This window comes from Sciurus carolinensis, chromosome 2, assembly GCF_902686445.1.
Source record: "Sciurus carolinensis chromosome 2, mSciCar1.2, whole genome shotgun sequence".
NCBI classification, from domain to species: domain Eukaryota; kingdom Metazoa; phylum Chordata; class Mammalia; order Rodentia; family Sciuridae; genus Sciurus; species Sciurus carolinensis.
Window position 1 is genome coordinate 63209597 of NC_062214.1, and position 14939 is coordinate 63224535.

Below are 14939 nucleotides of genomic sequence, written 5' to 3' on the forward strand. Positions count from 1 at the left end.
AAGAATCAGAAATATGTATCGTCTTTAAACCTGTCCCTTGCCACTCTAGAGTGGCTCAACTCTTGGTCCATAAGGAATTCAACATCTCTGAAACTTGCGTTTATATTGGTTTAAATGAAATAAGCAAGAGGTTATTGAGCTGAGGTTGTCTCTGCATTTGACTTTCTATATAATGAATCGAAAACTAACAGTATGTTAACAAATCAAAACCTAACATGAGAATCTCATTTTTTAACACATACTCGGGTATTAGCCAATCACACATAGCCATGACAGACTGCCAACTGACCAGCCCATGTTCTATTAAGGTGGATCCCTAAACAGTCAAGCAATTTCTATACTTTATTTCCCTTTTATGTCTTTAAATACTTCCTGCTCCCCTTTGCATTCTGGCATTCTCTGAACCTCTTCTGGTTCTCAGTGCTTCCGGGTTCACATTTTGTGCACAAATAAATTCTTTTATATTTAATTTATTGAAAGTTTTTCTTTTAGCCTATATGACATGAGCATATGTAGGAGGATGTCAGTTACTCACAGAACTCTTGTACAGAGTTGATATGCTTTCTTCATTTTTGCATTTACTTATTTATTTCTCATTGGCCCTTATTCCCTCTTCTTTAGAGTTAAAAGGAACATAAATTTGAGAAGAGTCTAGTAATCTCAGTTTATCACCATAATTTGGAAAGTTTCTTTAGAAGATGTGGTCCTTTAGGTATGCCCTAAAGAGACAGTGGCATCCTTGTATCTTTCTCTGAGCTGTTCTCTACCATATTAAAGACAACAATTTCATTTTTAAAATTTGAGGAAAGACAAGGTCACTGATGGTTCCCACCAAGTTTCTGTCCTGGACGTCTTTCTGCATAGGGGGCACTCATATGAAGACCACACCCCATGACTGTAGCTATTGTCTGCTCGAACCTACAGTTGACTTCAGAGTCTTGTTAGGGACCACTGGTGCTCCCTGATGTCCTCAGGTCATCTCTCACAGTACAGACAACTCTTACAAGAAGTCACTGCTATGATTCAGCTGGCTCCAAGAGTCAACAATGCACCTGGTAGTTTCACTGTAAAGTCATGTTGTCTCCTGGCCCTGTAGAAGACCTTTTGTGCATTACTCAATTACTGTTTACCCAGACCTCTTGGGCACATATGAGCATTGACTCTAGTCCTAGTTTAACTAAAGGCGACTGAAAAAAGTCAACTATACTCTCTTTGCCTCTAACTCTACTACCATCCAAGGTTCACTGTGATATGACACCATCCCAGGTGACTTTTATGCAGGCTTTGAGGGACTTGCACCCAAGTCTCAAATACTGAGCTTAACCAGTGGATCCTTACCCTTGGAGTTCCCCTCAGCTTATCAAATGAACTTCTCTCTTTTGGTCAAAACTTGGAGGAAGAGGGGTTTGAATACTTATGATCTTCTTTCTCTCCAAACTTTGGCATGTCTTTTCTTCCTTGTCCTACAGAACCAGGACCTTCAACTTCCTTCATGTCTTTTCCTCCTACATCCTAATTCTAGACTCCAGACTAAATTATAACCTTGGTAGGGGTAGGAATGGAAATTGAGCAAGCCTGGTGGAATTTTCACTGGTCAAACATATTTATAATGGATTTTTGCATGAAACCTACAGAGGAAATCACATTCAAAAATACTACACATAAGATTGGGAGGAGAAAGTGCTCCCTCTTCATGTAAATAGCCATAAAACATACCATTTAGCATTGTTGTCAATGTACTCTCACTTTGCTAATGCATGACCATGGTGCTAGTCAAGTGATTACGAGGTAGTCAAAACAGGGTAATTAAAACATCTTACACTTCACTAGTGTGGAGATTCCAAGGAATGTGCTAATTTTCATCTTGACTTACAGTCCCATGGATGGTCAGAAATATAAGAAGTTGGTTCTCTGGGGAGAAAATTTTTTTCCCAAATGTCATCTAAATATGGAGAAGAAACAGAAAATTAATCAAGATGGTGACAATTTTAAAAGAGGACTAAATAAGAAAGAGAAAAAGAAAATACATTTATAGTTTAATAAGTGTATTGGCAAATATTCTAGAGCCTACAAAAGTAGGGCTGAGAAATTGATGCCTCAAAAGTAGAATGACATTGACAGATAAATCAGCAAAAGGATAGCTAAGTGATAGTGTGATTCATGCATCTATGTTGTGTGGGCATCAAGAGGTAGAATACCTGTATTCTTGGTGATTTGTAAAGAAGAGAATCTAAGCATTAGAAGAGAAAAAAAATTAAAGGTCTAAGGTCTATCTTTACATAAAGATTTGAACAGATGCATAAATCACTTTTCTTCCCTTCTAATGTTTCTCTCTAACTTTTTTCTACATTTTGAGAATAATATGTTAAACAGTAATTTCATTTACAACACAATTATATCTATAATTTTTTGAGGGAATTGTTTTATTTGTTTGATTTTTACATCTGAACATGTTTTACAGAGGCCCTTCCTTGGGATCCTACAATTCTGCAGCAGAATCATTCTCCCACAGAACCTCACTGAACACTTGAAGAACCCCTTGATCTGCACCTTAGTTCTCATTTGATGAATGTCAGACTGGACCTGATGATGTTGGTTTTCTTACTAAAGGGCAACAGCAACTTGCCAAAAATGTCCTTAACTGCAAAATCTCATAAAAACAGTTCTAGAAAGGGAAGTTGACCCTCCACTGTGCGCTGGGCATCCATAGGGGCTGTTCCTTCAGTGTGTTTGTGGTAGTATGCAAAGTTTGAGTTAATAACTTCAAAGCAGTTACCTGAAACTTGTGATCTGAATGAACTCTTGCAAGATGGAGCCAGACATCCAAATCACAAACATGGTAGAGAGCATGCATATGAAACTGCACCCAACCCATACCACTCATCAGTTATGTGGCCTTGCAAAAGTTGCATGCTCCTGGGGAGCTCAGTCTCCTGACCTGGGGAGAATTACCTTATGCTGTCAGCATTAAATGAGATTATATAAAAAAAATCTTTAGTTGACTATTCTTATAATGTCTAGAAGCAGTTCTACCATTTAGTTGTCTCATGAACTAGGAAATACTTCTTTGAGCCTCAATTATGGTACCAGATTTAGTAAATAAAAATCTATGCTATCCACTTAAATATGTATAGAGAATAAGCAATTTTTACTATGAAAAAAATTCCATAAAATAGTTGAAATATACTTGTACTAAAAAATGTACTCAGTGTTTATTTGAAATTCATATTTAACTGGTTGTCTTGTATATTATCTAGAAAACCCCTGCATCCATTCCCTTATCTGATAAAAAACTATAATCATGTTTACTGTAGCTTTTGTAAGAGGATGATGGTGAGATTGAAATGAAAAGATGATGCATACAAAAGCTTTGTAAAATGTCATGTGATCCAGCCATCGGGGAACACCTTCATTGCTTGTGTGGCATCATTGAATCCCAAGAAAGTTGAGGAATGTACAATGCAAGTCAGGGAGAAGGGGTACCATGAGTTATAGACCAGTTAACCTGTTCACCTCTTCCAAGGGGCAAGCACCTCTGGGTTACTTGTAACTGCCTGCCTCTTCCCATTAGCATGCATATGTGGATTTCACTGGTAAGTACTTCTTGTACTTGGAGAAAAGAGAAGCATGAGAAGAACTATGAAGGGGACTGCCAACCTTTGTACAAGGAGGATTATTTCCTTTTAAATTAAATTTCTAGACATGCAATTTGCCTTTTCCAATGTATTAGGTTTTTCATAAGCTTTTTTCTCATATAGTAGCAAATCAAAAATGGCTTATTATAGGAACAATCACAGGAGGGACTGTTTCGGTCTTCTGTCATGCCAAAGTTGCATTTTAAGCATAAATATTTCTTAGAGAAAGAATTACAAGCAAAAAGTCAGCATACTTAAAAAAAATTCCAAAGAGATTTTTAACTCCTCTAAATCAGGTGCATTCAATAAAAGGAACACTGAAATTCTTTCATTTTCAAGGAAAAGAACATATTTCCATATCTTCTTGAAGTCTGGAACCAAAGCCCACAATAAAATAAGATCCTGTGAAACTTGGGAGATTTTTTTGCATTACAACAAATAATAAGGAAATATTCCCTAAAATGCCCAACTTACTAGCTAATTCTGCCCCTTTCATAAATCATATAATTTGCTATGTAAAAAATATAGTTAAATCAGTCATTTGGTAGGACTCATTTAAAGGAGGGATAGTCTTGGTCATATAAATACATTTTTATGTTTAAATCAATCCTGCCAGCTTCACCTACACACTCCCTGAGAGATGGGTAATGCATAGAGCCAAGAGTGGAGAAACCATCCTGGCAATTTCCTACAACATATAGAGAAATAAATCTCCGGATCCCCTTGGCCTTTGACTTTGACATGCAAAAGCCTTGGGTAAAGAGAATCCTGTGCTGAGCACCTGCTGGCTCCTAGGCGAGCAGACTCCAAACAAATCCCGCCCCTGAATGAAATTGGTGATTTCCCCGCTCTGGAGTCTTGATTCTTAGTTGACAGGCACAACAGACAGGATACAGGTCTCTGCATCGACACTCAGGGCCATCGCATTTTATGGACACAAATTGAAGATAAGATCTAGTGATGGAGTCTCTGGCCACAACTTGAAACCAGCCCATCAATGTCAGGTTCTGTTAAGTACCTGAGGCTGCCACATTGCAGCAGCTCCAGTGGATAAAGGTTCTGGCAGGGTCAGTGTTCCAAGTGAAGTTCAGACTCTCATTCGCCATAAATGAAGAAGATGGGAAGTGAGCTGTGAGATTTTCAGACGAATATTTAGATAATTGCAATTTATCTCATCTTAAGGATCAAGCTGATTGAACCTGAGCCGAGTTTGCACCAGGCTATGTTTACAAGCTCTCCTTCCTTAAAGGTAGATGTCTAAAGAAAAAAGGAGTGGGAGCAGGGATTTCCTGCTGACCTTGGAACCACGAATGACCAGTACCAATAATAATAATAGCAAGAATAAACAATCATTAATATTGCAAATGCTCTAGCTCCAGTGCTGAGAAAAATTAATTTCCTATTTGAGTCCCATTCACATAAATACTCATAATGATGTATTTAAATCCAGACTCTGTTAAATCCTAAGCCCACGGTACCCGAGCCAACAGCATGAGTCTTGCATTTAATCGGTTACTGTAATAAACATATAAAATGTTTTTTTTTTTTTTTCATGAGAGGACAGAGCAGTGGCTACATAAAAGGACATCAAATGACACATCCTCCATCTCCCAGCAAATAAAAAAGCCATCAGCTCATAACAAGGCGGTGATAAAAGGTGCTGAGGCCAGTAAGATTAAGACTTTGTAATAAGGTTCGGGCGCCAAAACTGACAGCCATTTTCTTTTATATTTATCATGTCCTCACATTGGGGTGAGAAGCCATGGCTCTGTCCCATTGCTGGCTAGAATTTATAGCAGCTCCATTATTAGGAGATTGCAGTGAAATGGGGTAGAGGTATGGTTTTCTGAGAACGTTACGATAGCCTCCTACATTATACACTTGACAGGTTTGTCAGCTCTTAGTAACAAGCCTTGTAAAGTACTTTAATATCATTAGCACTATTTTCTTAATGTGTCTGCTCTCCTCACAGCCTGAAAATATCATATATCATAGCCTGGAGGGTAACATGAATGGCTAGCTCCCCTTTTCTGACTTCTTAAATGTGATTTTATACATACAGTTGATATTTTAATCAAAATAATGCAGCCATTTTCCTTTATTGATTATCAAGTAAATATGTATAAATATGTAGTTAGGGGTGGGCAACCCTTTTAGAGGATATTGAAAGCACATAATGAATGGCTTCCTGGGGGTACTTTCATTGCCTGCTTACTTTAGTTATTTATTATGTGCCAGAAGGTTTTCCATTCTGCCCTCTTTGCCCAAGATCAGGAATACACCTGCCAGAGAGAAGAGCCCAGGTCAGAACCGAAATTCTGCAAGAACGTTCCAGGCAGGCAAGGCCCAAATCAGAAGCCTTTGAAATTTCTGCACAGACATGTCTCCCATTTTGTAAACTAGCATAAATTATAATCTATTCTGTGGTTCATGGTGCATTTAAAAAAGACCCACATTTATTTTGGGTAAATCCTGCTAGACTTTCCCTTGCTTTCAGTGATGAGCATATTGACTTAGGAATGCCTATCTACATTGCTAATGTAAACTCAGAAACAAAAATCCTGTGAGTTGTCTCAATGGTTCAAGAGTTTTATAAGTGTTTTAAATTTCAAAAATAAACATTTATTGCTTTGTGAATGTAATAAAAATATGAATGCTGTTTATATCTCATTTTTAAACAGGATATAGATCTTAATAACATTGTAAATATTCTCAAGTATGACTTTGATCATAAAATTTCAGTTACAGTCAAAATAGTATTATATATATACAAAAACTAAGGCCCACATGCACACACACACATACACACAAACATGGAATTTTATGATTATCTGTAAAATCTCAAATAGTGTTATATCTTAAAAGGTTAGAGTCAAATGCAAAATTTGCTTAAATGGTAGAGTTCGGACAAAACTATCAATCTCATGGAGGCAATATTAATATCATGTTGTTAATACACACTGCCCTAGATGTGTATTCAACTCTTACTGGAGGTATGTGCTACTGCTATTCCCTCCTAGAAATGAGAAGGTCTATAAAGAGTTTTCCTTTCAGTCAAAATAACTGGAAATAGCTCAGTGCCTAATACATGGTAGGCAATAAAAAAGTGTGAGAAGTTTGAACAAATAAATTCATTACATCCCTTATCTTGGAGATTTCCATTCCTGTTGACTCATGGTCATTCAGATGGTTACCTGCTAAGAACCACTCAAGCACCAGGAAGAAGGAGCAATGAGCAATGACAGGTAGTTTGTGCCTTTCCTCTTCACCTTAAGTCTATGCTTCAACATTTACCACTGGGTCTCATGCAGACAATGTCAAGGCAACAGCACTAGGCACTGGCAAATAGACAACCACCAAGTAATCCAAAATATTGGAAACAAATTGCTTTCATGAGTGATGAAATTACTCATATGATGATATTATTATCATAAGTCATTTAAACTATTATTTGAGGAACAATATGTTAAGAACAACCCAAGAAGAATATAGAACTTTATAAATCTATATCTCCATCTCTGATTATGATCTTTGAGTTTCTTGGTTACACAAATATTCCCAGAAATGTTTCACAAAGTAGAACTGGCAGCTTAAATTTTTCAAATATAATAGTTTTGTTTCAGTTTGTTTAGAAATATTCTGAATGATTCTGTATTCTTATTGCATTTGCTCAATTTAGGTGAAAAGAAAACAATTTGTATTTGGGACCATCTCTCTAACTACCTGAACAAGAGGATAGGGCAGGGTCGAACCCATATTTTTGTCTATTTTTATAGTCAATGCAATAATTGCCTATGATGGATTAATTATGTAGTAACTAAGGCTGATTTTTCTTGGGATAGAAATGATTAAATTGTGTGTATTTCAGTGGGGTCGTATCACCACAGAAGGACCTAACCTAACCTTTTTTGACTATTTTATGCCACTTCATCTGAAGGAAAACCATTAATTTGATGTGCTGAGAAATTGTCCTGTGAAAGTACTCATGTTCGTACAGTCTAGTTAACATGAATAGGTTTTTAATAACTGTCGATACTTGATTGTTCCCCATCAGTCACATGGCAATTCATAAAATCATTTAGTCTATGTGTTGCTCGAAATGACTATGAATTAGACCTATTTAAACCAGTAAATTTACCAAGTCTATAACATTTGATTTTACATAACAAAATATCTTTTAATTAAGTCTTTATATGTAATATCAGACTAATTAGTTAATATCCTTCAAGATTTATTGATAATCATGTATCTGAACAGCGCTATAGGTTCTTCATATTGTTGTACTTATATTTATGTTACATAAATTTTATTATATATAAATATATGCATTTATTGGCATATCTAGATAATATCTATCTATATCTAAATCATCTATCTATCTTTTCACCCACAAATTCTTCTATATATTATGATGTTTAACATGTTAATAAAGCTTTTTGGAAGATATACAAATGGTCAACATGTATATGAAAATTACTCAGGGTTACTGATCATCAGGGAAATGCAAATGCAAACCACAATGATATACTACCTCATCTCAGTTGGAATGAGTATAATCCGAAGGACAAAATCTAACAAATGCTGGAAAGGATACAAAGAAAAGGAACACTTATATATTGTAATTGGGAATATAAATTAGAATAGCCATTATAGATAGGAATATAGAAGTTCCTCAAAAAGCTAACAATAAAATGACCTATGACCCACCTTTGGGTATGTATCCAAAGAAAATAAAATTAGCATATTAAAGAGATACTCTACAGAAGAACCAAGGTATAGACTCAACCAAGGTGGCATTGAGGATGAATGATTAAGAAGGTGTATAATCACAATGGAACATTATTCAGCCATAATAAAAAAAAATGAAATTTTATCTTCTGTGAAGACACAGATGGAACTGGAGAACCTTACATTAAATGAAATTGACCAAAAGCAGAAAGACAAATACCAAATGTTATCATTGATATGTGGAAGTTAAAAAGTTGATTTCATAGAAATACAAAGTAGAATGGTGACCACTAGAGGCTAAAGAGGTTAGGGGGAGGGAGACAATTCAAGAAGGTTGGATAACAGTTACCAAAATAGACTTCCATAGAAGAAACAATTTCTGGTGTCTTTTATAGCACAGTAAAGTGATGATAGCTTTCAACAAATCGTTACACATTTTATAAAGAATTAGAGAAGAGGAGCTTGAAGATAATAATAATAAATGCTATTATAATTTAATAATAATTAACAAATTATTAAAGTTTAATAATAAATAATAAATGTTTTAAGGAGATGGAAATGTTAATTACCCTGATTTGGTCATTATACATTGTATATATATATCAAATCATCACACTGTATCGTATAAATATGTACGATTATTGTGTCAATTAAAGTCTAATTAAAATTAAAAAAAAAAAAATAAAAGACAATCATACCAAGGATGAGAAAACCTGTCTTAAAGGATCATATACCTGCATGGTCTTTAATTGTTCAAAACTTTAAAAAAAAAAATGGAGAAGAAAACAACATTTTGTCTAAGGAGAGATTCTAACTCCAGGGGCTGGTCAATTCTTATAGAGAGGAAGGAAGGACTCAGTCAGCAGCACACCTTTGTTATGCAAGCTAACCTTCAGTAGGGATACCTCCTCTGTCAGGTCCCCCGCACCCCAGGAGACAATATTCCTCTGCCTTAACCTTCCCAGAGCCAGGAAGCAGACAAGGAGGAGGGGCACACCTGCAGTTAGGAGTCTGGCAAATAATTCAAACTGGTCAATCCTAAACTATTCATCATGTCCTACCTATGGAAACCTACACAAAGTCTCTGGTCTTCTTGCTCCTATCTTCTACCTCTTAACCACCCTGGTGTCTTCTCCACGTGAACCTGATTGATATGTCATGTGTCATTCCTACTGTCTCTCAGACATGGGAAGATAAAAATTTCATGACCCTGAGCCTCTCCTTTGCTTCTACTTGTGGAAGTTTCTTCTTGTGACTAACCAACGTATTAAATAATACAAAACAACATTCAAAGACAATATCACATTATTAGAGCTAGAAAGGCATTTCAGTTTCACCTAGTTGACATTGCTGAATCATTATATCAAAAAACAACAAATCAAAATTTTACTGCTTTGACCTCCCTTCCTTGACAGACCTCCTGGGCAGGAGCTTTCAAATTCCTTTTCCCCTAAGCTCAATTGAGCATGCAGGGAGAAAAGAAGACTCTTTTTCTGTCCTCTTTCTGTCTTATGTTCTAATTTACCTCCCTACTTCCACTTTGAGATTCCAGTTACTGTAGGATATTTTCAATGACTGAGATCGTTGGGGACAAAATTCTGGCCAAGCATCTTGACCCTATTTTTAAATACTTCACAGAAAACACAGAATATTGAGTCAGTTAACTAAGTCAATTTTAGTTAAGTACTACTATGAGACTTCAAAAAAATTGACTTTAAAATCAGTATGTCACCTTGATGTTTTATTGCATGAGGATAAAATTTTTTTTCAATGAATATGCTCATTATTTTGACTTGTGAAGATGTAGAACAAAAGGAGTTCAATTTACTGTTGAATAGAATATCAAATAATATAACCATTTTAGAAAGCAGTTTAATATTATCTAATCAATTGCAAATGTGACTTCTAGATGTGTACCTGCAGAAATTCTTACACGTGTCCAGCCCTATTCAAAGTCATCTCAACTGGGAAAAAGCACCCAAACCCCATGTGTTTATCAATGGAAAAGTGGAAAAATAAATTGTGACATGTCCCTTTAATGGAAACTATGCATTGGAGAAAAAGAAGGAACAACTATGTGTATGAACATCACTGAATCTTACTGCTGAGCAAACAGAAAGATGTACATATATGATGGTTCCATTTACATAAAATTTAGAAAACTAGCAAATGCAAATCCCCTACTGATGAAAGATCCATATGAAAAAAAAAATGTAAAACAGAAAAGAAAGAAAATGATTAACACAAAATTCAGGACTGTGGTACCATGAGTTGTGGGCTGAGAAATGGGAAGTGATTGTGAAAAGAGATTCCTTTAAGGTACTGATAATGTAATATTTTTTAACCTTGAAAGATAAGCCCAAGGATGTTTTTAAAAAAATAATTATTTTGAAGAACACATGTATAATTTATGCATCTCTTTAGTATAAATTTCAAAATTCACAAAAATGTAACAATAGATAAATAAAAGTAGAGAAAAGGTGGAGATGATTCCAAAGAGACACCTCTGCTTCTTTGTCTTGCTATAACTTAAAAAAACTGACAATGACCACTTAGTATTTAGTGGCAAAGAATGGGCAGTCCTCTAAATTTTGCATTTTATTTCATAAATAAAAATGTATTACTGTAGCACATGAGATTTAAATCAAAGCTAGGCAGAGATTTTGCAATAAATATGAAAATCATGTGAGATCTTCATGTGTTCTGTTTAATACTTTCCAAACACACTTAATAGTTAAGAGTATGTAAGAAGATGATGATTTTAAATCAATTATTCACACATTGAAGTTAGACAAATGCAGTCCATTAAAATGCTCATTGCTTTATGTTCCTGTCTCCTTTTAAGACAATTTTCATAGACTGAATCAGACACTTAAAACACTACTATCCCATTTCTCCCAGGTGTGTTCATGATGCAGCTGTAAGGTCACTACTGCTGTATAATTTTAAGAGATTTAGATAAATCTTCTTATTCTTGTATTTTAGAATAGTCGATATCACTTGAATAGTTTTTATCTTTGCCCTATTTTCTAAAAGGAAATAGAAGAAAGTGGCAGGCACCCCATGGTGTTTGCTGAACTGGACCACCCATCAAAAACAATGAAAGGCACACAAAGCATAATATCTCATGATATCTCATAATTTCCTCTCCCAAGGAAACTAAAGCTCCAATCACCATTACGTAACCCCTTCTTCCAATGGGGGAAATGAGTTTGGACAAAGAGACATGCCCCAAATAAGTGACTGTTCTCAGGTCTGAAATGTGGTTTGTCTTCATCCCTCCTCTAATACATTGCCCTCTTCTACCACCAAATGATTGAGCAAAAGATTTTTTACTGTAGTTATGAATATGTTAGGTATGTATGTGAGCTAAAGACTGTTTCCACGATGTTTAGCATAGTTCATGTGCAGTACTAAATTATTTTGCAAATTTTCATTCCGAGTAACATTTTTTTTCTTTTTGGTACTAGGGATGCAACCTAGGGGAACTTACCCATTGAGTCACATCCTCAACACTTTTTATTTTTTATTTTGAGACAGGGTCTCTCAAAGTTGCTTAGGGCCTTGCTAAGTCGCTGAGGCTGGCTTTGAACTTGTGATCCTCCTGCCTCTGCCTTCTGAGCTGCTGGGATTAGAGTGGTGTACCACCATGCCCAGCCTGAGTAACATTTTCGAAAGGCAAATTATGCCCAGAAAATAATGTTGCCATCTCTTTAAGATATCAAAGATTTTTAATAGAAATTATAAAATATTTTCTCTAAAAGTATTTTGTTATGCTTCTGCTTCCTGGATGAAACTGACATTTTTAGGAGATGATTGTCATGTGCTTATTTCCATTTTCCAGGGTCCTTCATCGTCACACCAGCCTGGTAATTAGTGAAGATAAAAATTGCTATTGGAGAATGCAACATTTCAACTGTCATCCTGCTGGAGTGGGGGAAAAAGTTATTTTGTAAAATGAGAGCCCAGCGGTGCAGTCGTATTGACTTTTATGTCATGTTTGTTTCAGTTTACTAGTCAAAACAAGTTTCACAGCTCCTCCTGGTCCAGAAGGTTCCGTTTGCTTTATGAAAATGAAGCTGTCTTGTTTTCTGGTTCATAAATCATTGTCAAGCGGAGCTAGATAACAGAAACAAGTTCAGATTCCAGAATGATTATCCTTAGAGATGATGTATTAAATATACAGAATGCAACTTGATTTTCATAAGCCATGTTGACTTTGCAGAACAAAGGCTGCAGGGGGAAATTATCTCATAAGAGGAGATGTGAGAGCTTGTGAAATCGAGCCAGGTGGGAAGGATGAAGAAGGGAAGGCAGGGAGCATCTTCACATAGAAAGTCTGCATGATGGGCTTTCTCCACTCTGCTCTGCATTGTTTTCCTGCTGTCATGTCTTTAAGCATTTGGTGCCTCTCTCTCTGTCCCTCTCTCTCTCTCAACAATTTGGAAATGTCTTCAGAAAAATTAAAATATCCCCTTCTTCCTCTATTGTCTGTCACCTCTCTTTCAATATCTCTTTCATCCTTTTCTCTGACCATTGTCATATTTTGCAAGATCTTCTACCTCTTTATGCCCTAATCTCTTTTCCCATGAAATTAGTCTGGTTTGAGCTGTATCTTTTCTGTATCATAACTCCTGCCCAGGAGGCTTCCTAAAAATGAGCCATAGTCAAATGAGGAGTTACAGGAGCAAAATCTGGAGGAACTTTAGTGGACCTGGAGAATCACGGGAAACCCTATGATCAGAAGTGGCCCTGTGGCACCTCAGGAACAGGTATCTTGTATATACTTTGACTTAGCATAGTGCTCAATCTGACTGTTAATTCCTACTTAAGCTCTACAGAGTGCTAAATTTGAGTGCTCAGTTCCTACTGGAACTCCAAATCTCATTTCAGAAATCACTTGTCAGGAAACCTTGCCTCCCTTCCAGAGGCCATTCTGGGTCTTGATTCTCTGGGCATTCCCTTAGAACATAGCCATCACTGTTTTATTATAAGGACAACAATTATTAATTTCATTATTAGCTTTTAAAATATTGGTCTCACTTGTTAAGTGGAAATCTCACATGGATAGGTGCACACAGTTGTGCCTAGATATATGACACATAGTAAGTTTGCATTAAATAATTGGAGGCAAGGCATGAAAAAAAATAGCCATGTACCCAGATTCATTGGAACTTCCGAGTAAAGCTTGGGCTGCCAGGACATTTGGGTAGAGATCCAAGGTATATATAATATTTAACTCAATATCAATCAGTGTTTCTTAAAACAGAAACGTCTCCAAAAACACAAAATAATATAAAGCACAAGTGTGCTGCCATGTGTTTCCTCTATTATGAAAAGGATCTCCAGCTACCAGGAGAACTCTGATGTTCTTAAGACAAGACACTGCTAAAGAAGGAGACTTGTTGGACAACCAAACCCATCATCACCTTGAGCCTTCATTTTACAGTTCAGGTAGCAAGGGACCCTATGAAGTTGTAATCTTGTATATTGGTTTATTGGGATAATTTATGAACCTATGTATGATTTTTACTCATTTATTCAGTATGAAGGCAAAGAAGGGAATTAGAAAGTTTTTTAAAACTTTGATAAATACTGATGATTAGTTCCTCTCATATGTCTGCTTACATGGTAGATAATATCTGAGTAATTATCTCAGTTCATCAGTTCATTGTAGTTGCAAGAAACCAGCTTGTGGATTTGTAAACAAAGGACAAACTATCTACTTGAACTTTGGGTATTCTAAGATACATGAGATTTTCTGGCAGTTAGTTAACTCACATGGACTTTTCACCTTTTATATATATTTAGACATTTGTTAATATGCTCTTATTTCCTATACCACTATTGTATGAATTTGGTGCTTCTCTCTTTAGGAAGAATGGGTTTCTATGGAACAACCAATAGAGAAACCCTGCTTGGTTTATTTTCTATTACATATACCTTCCAGGTCGTTGAGTCAAGTACTGTGGCAGGATTTCTAAAAGGTTGGTGATTTTTAGGAAAGATCATCAATAACATATGTAACCGAGCAAGTTAAAATAATTACAATCAAATTTCACGCTTCAGGGCATAAACTGATTCCTTGCAAGGGTCAGGGCAGAATTATACTGGCTTCACCAATGTGTACAACATTGGGTAAAGGGCTCTCCTACTTTTATTTTGTTCTGCCCTTATTCCTGAGCCTAACATACTGATCAGAGTTCTTAAGAACCCAGATCAATTTAGCCCAGGCCTCTCCTTGGGGACATCCTAATCAGGCTTACTTTCTTCATGACATCCGGAGATGGAGCATCCATTGAAAGTGTTACCTATGATGAGGATGCATCTTCTTAGACCTATTTCTAAAAGGTGAAGGTCTAGAAGGGAGAAGAAAGCAAAATGACATGACTTTGACTTTCAACCATGTGATTTTAAAACTCACTGAGGTTCACATTTTCACTTTGAGGCCCTCTAAACTCATCTCTTTCCACTCCTGGATTTTATTAATCTTGTCTCTTTTTCTCCAGCTAACTTTTACTACAGACTCTCTCTTATTAAAAAATCTCAATCATAAACACGCATCTGCTCTACTCA